This window comes from Argiope bruennichi, chromosome 5 (assembly GCF_947563725.1).
Source record: "Argiope bruennichi chromosome 5, qqArgBrue1.1, whole genome shotgun sequence".
Taxonomy (NCBI): domain Eukaryota; kingdom Metazoa; phylum Arthropoda; class Arachnida; order Araneae; family Araneidae; genus Argiope; species Argiope bruennichi.
In genome coordinates, this window is record NC_079155.1 from 83,110,626 (window position 1) to 83,116,625 (window position 6,000).

Here is a 6,000-nt window from a genome sequence, read left to right on the forward strand (position 1 = left end):
TTCATACATTTGCATCCAATGTCAGGATTTTTTTTCTAAAAACTTGAAATTTATTTTGGAAACTATAAAAAATAATTTCCGTTGAAGTAAGATTTAAAGAGATTTAACAACTTTTTATGGTCTCTGGTCTCTTTTTTTGTTAAAGTAATTATTCTTATATGATGTACAATTGAAGATGAAATTTTGCATCGAATTTATGCCACTTAATTACTGATATCTTCATAAGTTTCAATAAATCTTGATTTGAAAATATCTCGGAAGCCTTTCCACATCCTGAACCAATTACAGCAGCTCAATATGCCTCCAAATATTAGTAGAATAATATAGTTTAATTAACTTTCAATGCCTATAATTGGACATTTAATATGCTTTCTAGTCTGAGCCATAATTCCATTTTCTTCTTAATTCGAATTATTTTTATTGCATTTCGTTTTAATTGAATGTTTATTAATTTTTAGATTCTACTTGAATATGTTTTTAAACCTGCATATTTACTTTATATTATAATTAAAATGAAACATATTATAAAATTTATGTTTCTTGATTCATATCGCTGGTTAGTTACGTACAATAAAAAAAACTGCTTAGGATTTGCGCATCTATGATTTTAAAAGATTTATAAAAATCACAACAGGAATTTTTTGTTTATGAAAACTCATTTCGAAATGTCATAAATAAACAGCGCAGTCTGCATAATAATCACATGCAAATTTTGCATATGCATCTCTCCTGAAATGCACAACTATATAGCTTTAAGAATTCACATTTTCCGATAGCTATGATGTTTCAACTTCTCTTTTAATTTAAATTTTAAGTAAACAATGTATTTTAACGTAAACTTCATGCACAAAATAAAAGTTGAGAAATATTCCTATTAATTGATGTCTTATCCGTCTCGAAAATCATTGAACTGATTGAGACTAAGTGATGTTTGACAATGAAATGTATATTGAATGATTAAAAGAAAAATGAATTAAAAATAAATCATTTATGAAATCTTTTCTGTAAAAATTCTTTTCAAAAAGGCTTTTTGTTAACTAAAGCTGAAAAAGTCTAAACAACAACAGCAACAACACTAGTAGAAAATTTGTTCATTTCCCACACCTTAATAAATGGTTATTTTTAATAATAAAATCATTTCTGTAACATTCGAGCCATTGAAAAACTTGTTTTCATCAAGCATCAGCAAACCAATATGAAACAAATAGAAAAAAAAACACATTTTCCTAAAGAAAATAAATGTATTGTTAAAAGGCATGCTTTGTTCTGATTCAGTTATATCATAATCACATATTTGTTAGCGGAATATAGCTTCTAAATATCCCTCGAAATTGGAGAGCTCTATTTGTTATATCAATAAAAGACAAATTTAAACTTCTGCGAAATAAATCACATAAACATTTGAATATTAGTCCAATTTAAACAAGGAAAACAGAAGAATAACAGAATACAATAATACTGTTACAAAATTTTTCTTCTACAAATACCGTCAATCAATCGTAATAACGCAGCGCATTTTTAATCGCTAGTTCAGCAGCTTGCTTGCTGTCTAATCCTCCAGTTTTTCTACGTGTCGGCGACTCCGACTCCTCTCACACACGACTTCTTACGATACACACGACTTCTCTGCAGCTTTAGAGTGCCTGTCTTTTATAGTTCCAGGAGGCGGGGCTAGAATCTTCAGACCAATCAGGGCGTATCTGAGTGTATCTTGGTTCCTACTGGATGGTTCGTGAAACTTCTCGAACTTTCCAGTATGATCCATTTAGTCGCCAAACTCAGCACGCACAGGACAGATCTTAAAAAGGTTTTAACGGTTTTTCCAGGATGACACTATTCGTGCCGGGTAGTAAAATTACAGATTTGTAACATTGCTCTCCTCTTCAAAGACTGACGTCCCGGCAGTCCCACTTCAATCCAACAGCTGGCGTAGGCTTCCGAATGATGTGATGATGATGATGTTTTAGGCGACTTCCGCACTTTCGAAGATGACATCATTTACTAATTTGGTGGCTACTAAAGATCCATCCGAACCTTCTCAATACTTTTGACACGGACCTCTTCGTCGTTTCGGATTGTACACCCAGACTCGATTCCGTTCTTTAAAATGCAGGGTGTCCCAAGGAGCCACTTTTTGTGTCCTAACAGGACTCTCCGAAACAAATTCTAGCCAGGAGGGTCGGTTGCTCGCTTTGAACTTCCTCCGTCGAACCAATCGACTATCAGGAAGGTCCAACAGTGCCCTCCGGAATCCACTTGAAAGCCAGGGATTCAACTTTGTCGGCAGATCTTTCACAGGAGTATTTCCAACTATTCCCGGCTCATTCTCGACACTCGAGAATTGTCCGTAGCTCTTAACACAGGATCTACTAAAGAGCTCATCAGTCTTTGCTGCAAGAGTTCTTTCTCGACGACGTAGCTTGAGCAGATACACATGAGGTTCTTCGGCTTCTATTTGCATGACACTCCTACACAAGTCCACAGCGCAGCCGAATTCTTGAAGGAAATCGAGGCTGATATTGCAGGGATCAGCGATTCCAGACACGTAGTCTTCATCCGTGTCATTATGCCAGGAGATATCAAGAGGCTTGCAGAGAGGTTGTCCCTTTACCCTCTGGTACGAATCCAATCCAAGCGGGGTCGCATTAACTGCCGCATCCATAGGCATTAAGCACGGGTCGCTACTAACAGACCCGTTCAAAGAGAGTTCATCTTCTCCATCTCCAAGTGCCGGCTCCTTCGATTTCACATGAGGGGACTCATTCGGAGAAGACTGTTTCAACTCTGCAGTTATTTGACGATCTCCCTGTTCGTGCCTCTCCTTATTGAACTCGGGTTCATTCTCAGGATCACCAGTCTCCTTTTCGATGACAACGGTCTCCATTCTATCTTCGGTCTTTTTTTCCTCCACTTGGCTCTCGTTGTTTCCTTCAATTTCTTCTGTAATATCTTGGACGTCTTCGATTTTATTACCTTTATGTTCTAAAATTTCTTTCTTTAATTCATTCTTTATTTCTTCATATCCGGCTTTCAATTCCTCTTGTCCTTTCTTCAACTCTGCCATCATGGCAAGTAGCTCTGCGAATTTTGCATCCATACCTCTGGTCCAAGGCATACACAGGAAAATCCAAATAACCCCACTTCTGACACCAAATGTTACAAAAAATTTTCTACAACAAAATACCGTCGATCAATCATAATAACGTAATGCATTTAATCGCTATAGTTCAGCAGCTTGCTTGCCGTCTAATCCTCCAGTTTCTTTACTTGTCAGCGACTCCGACTCCTCTCACACACAACTTCTGCGATACACACGACTTCTCTGCAGCTTCAGAGTGCCCGTCTTTTTTAGTTCCAGGAGGCGGGGTTAGAATCTTCAGACCAATCAGGGCGTATCTGAGTGTATCTTCGTTCCTACTGGATGGATCGTGAAACTTCTCGAACTTTCCAGTATGATCCATTTAGTCTCCAAACTCGCCAAATTCGTCGCCAAATGGTCGCCAAGCTCAGCACGCACAGGACAGATCTTACAAAAATTTTAATGGTTTTTCCAGGATGACACTATTCATGCCGGGTAGCAAAATTACAGATTTGTAACAATACATTTCAATGAAAGAAAATGTGCTTTTGAAAAAGACAAGACAGCATTTTCCTAATAAGTAGAAAGTGCATATTCAGAATACAACAATGATGTGATGTACAGGGGTAGGGAGGGAGATGTCTCTTTAGATAGATTTTTCGAAAAGGATATTGGATTTTTTTAGGAAATTTTAGGAAAATTGCATTTAATAGTTAACCTTTTCGTGGGTCTTTTACTTCCACCAGGCTTCTTGAATCCCTCCAGGGTTTTTGCTTTATTATCAATTAAATAATAGAACTTCGTGAAATATATTTTATTTTGTCGAATTTTATGCTTAAAACTAAATTCTAGGGGTAAGAAGTATGCTTCCCACAGAAGTATTTGCGGTCATAAAAAGAATTCAGTTTAATAGTGCTTATTTGCCGTGAGAGGATGCATAAAGGTACTTCACTTCTTCAGACATGTAGCGGATTCTATTTTCTTGGTACTTTTCACTTGGTACTTGGCTACATTTCATACATTGTTCTTTATTAGAACACAGCATTGACTTATGGCTTCCCACACTGGCTAAGTGCACATCAAGTGGAATCATACACTTGTTTGTTCAGAAGCAAATAGAACGGCCTTTACTTTTTCTTGAGGAATATCTGCCTATTCCATATAACTAATGCTGTATGGAATAAAATTATTTACGATGCAAAGGCTAATAAGAAAATAAAAGATACGATGTCACCATTTTACAGATGTTTTTCCTATTTGGTACTTCCTTTTCTTTGATCAAAGCGATCAGCTCTTCCCAAGACATCGTCGCATATGACGATAATTTTGAGCAAGATATTCTGTTTTAAAACCACCTTTTTTTTGCCCACTTTACAGAACCCCCGAGGGGCACCTCGAAAAGAGGATGAGAGGCTTTCGGTATAGTATTTGGATCTCGCCGCCCTGGAGGGTTCACAAAAGTTAGTGGATCTGGATCCTCCCATCGATGATGGGACGTACTTCCTTCGGGAAGGGTTGTACCTCGGCCGTTGATGGCCTTTAGGACTCAACCACAGTTCCCGCCAGTGTGCTGTTGTGGCCGTCCGGTCAGTCATTTTTCTTTATCCGTATGCCTTCGGGTGGGTAGGAAAGTCAGTGATATGACTTGCCCACTTTACAGATGTTATAATCACTGGATTATGTGCAGTAATCAACAAAATTACCATTTTATCCATCCATTTTATAGAAACAACATTTTTCTTAATTGGGGACATTGATTAACTTCTTAATGTGCTTGTGAGAATTACTGTTCCCAACGATACAAGGGAGTAGCACTATACAGGAGGATTCAAAATTTATTGTTGAATTTCGTGGGCGGTAGGGAATGTCTCAAGAAACCAATTTCACATAGGAAAGTATGTCCACAAATTTCATCCGCATGGACAAAATGCACAAGTGAAGTGAACACAAGGAAACAGTACAGTTATGTGGTAACGAATGTGACTTTTATTCCAACAAGGTAAAGTACATTCATTACCAGTCGGTTCTTCACAACAGGTGCTCAAAATTGCAACCATTTACATGCCTTGACCCACCGAGCATTTTCAAAAATGTCTGGCATATCACGCATAATGGCTGCGGCATATCAGCCATGGTATCACTCGACGGAACTTTAGACCATAGCACAATTGTGATTACCTGAACCGAACATTTGGAGCTCAATGGATCGGCAGAGGTGGACCGACCGCTTGGCCACCCAGGTCACCTGATTTATTGCCCATGGATTTCTTTTTGGGCTGGGCCATGAAAGACCATGTGTACGAGACCCTCGGTGACAGTAAAATGAAACTTTTTGCACGAATTGGCAGCCACAGGTATTGTCCGGGATATGCCAAGCGTTTTTGAAAATATTCGGTGGTCAATGCAACGGCGATGTGAATCCTATGTTCGTGTAAATGGCAGCAATTTTGAGTTCCTACTATGAACTATTACTTTACCTTTTTGGAATAAAAATGCATTCGTTACCATTTAACTGTATTGTTTCCTTGTGTTCACTTAACTTGTGCATTTTGTCCATGCAGATGATGTTTGCGAATATATTTTCCTATGTGAAATTGGTTTCATGACACATTCACTACCTCCCCAAGAAATTTGTACGATAAGTTTTGAAAGACCCTGTATTATAGGAAAATTTGTCTTTCCAAACGCTCTGCGTATATTTCATAAGACCTTGTAGGTGGAAAATAATCGTACCAGCCCCGCGAAAGCGTTAAAATGGATGTTTCTGTTAAACAATCTATAGTCATTGATAGGAAAAATTAAAAGCTTTCGCATTCTTCAGCTAAAATGAATGCAGGCGAAATGAAAGCAAAGATGTTTATTGATTAAGAAATTTATATCATTTTGTCATTATCTGAAGTGGAATTAACAAACAATAACAA